This window comes from Piliocolobus tephrosceles, chromosome 3, assembly GCF_002776525.5.
Source record: "Piliocolobus tephrosceles isolate RC106 chromosome 3, ASM277652v3, whole genome shotgun sequence".
NCBI classification, from domain to species: Eukaryota; Metazoa; Chordata; class Mammalia; order Primates; family Cercopithecidae; genus Piliocolobus; species Piliocolobus tephrosceles.
This window is the reverse complement of record NC_045436.1, coordinates 43,758,597-43,762,528: the sequence shown is the minus strand read 5'-3', so window position 1 is coordinate 43,762,528 and position 3,932 is coordinate 43,758,597.

The window sequence follows — 3,932 nt, the reverse complement described above, 5'->3', positions numbered from 1 at the left end:
TCTTCTTCTTCTTCTTCTTCTTCTTCTTCTTCTTCTTCTTCTTCTTCCTCTTCCTCTTCCTCTTCTTCTTCCTCTTCTTCTTCTTCTTCTTTTTCTTCTTGTTCTTCTTTTTTTTGTGTGTGTGTGTTTTTAATAGAGACAAATTTCACTGTGTTGACCAGGCTGGTCTCGAACTCCTGACCTCGTGATCTGCCCGCCTTAGCCTCCCAAAGTGCTGGTATTACAAGTATGAGCCACCATGTGCTGCTGGATTTCCCTCTTTTTAAGGCTGAGTAATTAATATTCTACTTTGTAGTGATATGGTTTGGCTCTGTGTTCCCACCCAAATCTCACCCTGAATGGTAATAATCCCCACTTGTCATGTGCAGGGCCGGGTGGAGATAATTGAATCATGGAGGCAGTTTCCTCCATACTGTTCTCATGATAGTAAGTTCTCACGACATCTGATGGTTTTATAAGGGGCTTATTTTCTTCTTTCTCCTGAATGGGAAGAAGGACGTGTTTGCTTCCCTTTCTACCATGGTTGTAAGTTTCCTGAGGCCTCCCCAGCCATGCAGAACTGTGATTCAATTAAGCCTTTTTCCTTTATAAATTACATAGTCTCAGGTATTTCTTCACAGCAGCATGAGAACAGACTAATACATGTATATATGCTACACCTTCTTCGTCCATTCATCCACATCTTGGTTATTGTGAATAGTGCATGAACATGGCAATGGAGATACCTCTTTGAGGTCCTCATTTCAATTCTTTTGACTAAATAACCAGAAGTGAGATTTCTGGATCACATGGTAGGTCTATTCTTAATTTCTTGAGAAACATCTATACTATTTTCCATGACAGCTGCACCATTTTACATTCCCAGCAACAATGTACAGGGGTTCTGATTTCTTCACATCCCTCACCAACATTTGTTATTATGATTATTTTTTACAATGGTCATTTTAACACGTGTGAGGTAATACCTCATTGTGGCTTTGATATTCACTTACCTGATGATTAGTGACGTAGAGTATCTCTTCATATATCTCCTGGCTATTTATATGTTTTATTTGGAGAAATGTCTGTTCAAGTCCTTTACCCATTTTTCAATAAAGTTATTCAGAAGACAGCTGCTGTTTTAAACCATTATTCTTTTTTTAAAAATTACAATTCACATGTTTTTTTAACTGTTATTCTTTGATTTGGGTGAGATAAACTGAGTCTGATGTAGTCCACTTTTAGATATATACAATTGGAAGGTTAGTCTGCAAGTCTACTCTGCACCTTTGGGCAAGTGGTCATATTTCCTGTTATTCCATATATCTAGGAAGATATATACACCTTTTTGTTGTATATATCTAAGAGTAAGCTACATTATACTGTGCTTATCTCACCCAAATCAAAGACTAATGGTTTAAAAAATACTGTGGCTCTTCGTCTAGGTAGGCCATCATACCTGTAAATACCTGTATCATCTTCTCACATCTGTCAGTGATGCAGATTTCATAACAAGATATTTCTTACTTTAAGCTGTTGAGAAACTCTACCTTATTAAAAGGTAAAGGAGAAAATGACCATATTGGATTTACTATTATTCCCTTATGTGAAATTAGTTTTTTAGGTATTTGCCATAATGACATTTGGCTGACAAAATAGGGAAGAAATACAGAACACATAAATTATTTTGGAGGAACATTTAGGGGTTAGAAATCCAAAGCCAAGAGCTGAGGTTTGGTTAGATAGGGATGCTCTTATGAGACATGCCCTGGTTAGAATTCCAGTATAGTCAGGGATGACCAAACAGACTGGGGAAGAAGAAGTATGTTGACAAGGAAACTTTGGAAAGACATCAAAGACAACTACTTTCTTCAAATGGCTCACTCCTGTTGGCCAGCACGCACCATCTGCATTGAAGGTGGAAGACACCATCCCTGAGGCTTTCTTTCCTCACACACTTTCTCTGTAGTAACTTTGTTTCTGGGATGTCTTCTAGTGGATATTCTTCTTCTGTGCTGAATCTGATTTGTCATGTTCCTTTCCGACTGAGAGATGAGTGAGCTACGGCAGCCTACCTATGACTGCCAGACTTATCAGTGCTTGCAGATCCTCATCAGATGCAGATATGCAGCTTTAGTACTGGCAATGGTCTTGCAAATGCTCAAAGGATGAAAATAATTCCTATCCTAGTTTTGTTCAGCAGCTACATCTAGGCAAATTTTTCACTCTTTCTAATGTGGCACTTTGCGTAGGTCTGTGTGAAAATTCTGGGCCTCACACTTTGTCAATAATACCAAAGTTAGGCAAGCACTCTTGGGCCAGGGGAAAGTCGCCAGTGGTTTAGGAATGAAAGAACTTCAAAGATGGAAAGAAGCCATGCACAGAGCTTAGCCAAGGCTTCCTTTGCTCCAGCTAGTGGAGACTAGTAAATATTATCTTTTGAAACGCCTATACACACCCCAAGAATACAGAAATCATCTTCCTTTCTATTGTGAAAAGGCAGTCAATTTTCTCTGTCATAGAGTTCCTCCAGAATCTCTTTTTCTTGGGAGTTTTGAATTTTTAGAAGCATACTATTGAATTGTTCTCACAATAAATTAGAGCAAAAAGCCTCTGAGTTATTTTGGGGGTAGGGTGGTATCCTTAAAACTCTAATTTGTAAGATGTGTAATGAGGAGTTAACTTACATGCTATGGGTGGAACTAGTGTGTCCTTTGTCTAATTAGGAAGGTAAAAACTAATCTACAATGAATGGTTTGAGATTTTTTCTACTCCTAACAAGAATGGATGCAAAAAGTCAGATTTGGGCTATAATCACCAGTTTCAGACATTTAAAAGTGATGATGAAACATTTATGAATTAATTGTGTGATTTGGGTTGGGGGGATATGGCTAAAGAAGTGCTTACATTTTGATTCCTATAGAGTCCTTATCAAGGGACTTCATTTTCTTTCATATTTAATTTAACATTTATTAAATTTGTGCTACTCAAAGGATCTTATCCTGGGACCAACAGAGAATTCATTTGTTTAGTCACTTATTCATCCACTTATATTTAGAGTACTTTTTCTTTGCCAAGCATTGAGAAGATACATGAAAGTTAAAAGGGGAACATGCTGCTATTTGGAAATAACGTTAGGTTGGTCCTAATCTAGCAAGTGCCTATATCAATTATTTGGTACTTCACCTACCCAATGTGATTGAAGAAAATCCAGCAATTATAAAATCCATGATTGTCCATGACTAAATTAGAAGCTGTGTTTTTTCTCTCCATGTTTTGTGTCCTCTGCCACTGGTCTTAGTTCTTTAACATAAGCTAGAAGGCCTAGTTTCTCCATCTAACAGAAGGCAGCTAGGATTCTTCTCAATTGAGTTTTTATGGAAGACCCTCAATGTTAAGAGGATATTAATCTTTCCTCTAATTACAATCTATGAATGGGGTTGGGAGTGTCCCAATTTTTGGGGAGATGAATACAAAAAGAGAATAAAAGGTTTGTGAGACAGTTGATCACCTTCAATGTACGAGTGATCTTTTAGAAATACATGCATATATTGGTGCAAGGTTCATCTCAACAGAAAAATCTATACTCGTTGCTTCTGAGAATTTTAGGTGACAAAAGAAGTGCTTTTTTTGAGACGATCTCACTCTGTCACCCAGGCTGGAGTGCAGTGTAGTGGCATGACCTGGGCTTATTGTAACCTCCACCTTTCAGGCTCAAGATATCCTCCCACCTCAGCTTCCCAAGTAGCTGGGACCACAGGTGTGCATCACCATGCCTGACTAATTTTTGTATTTTTTATAGAGACAGGGTTTCACCATGTTGCCCAGGCTGGTCTTGAACTCCTGGGCTCAAGCAATCTGCCCGCCTCAGCCTCCCAAAGTGTTGGGATTATAGGCATGCACTACAGCACCCAGCCTAACAGATGTGCTTTCTAGTGCAAGGACTTCAGCAA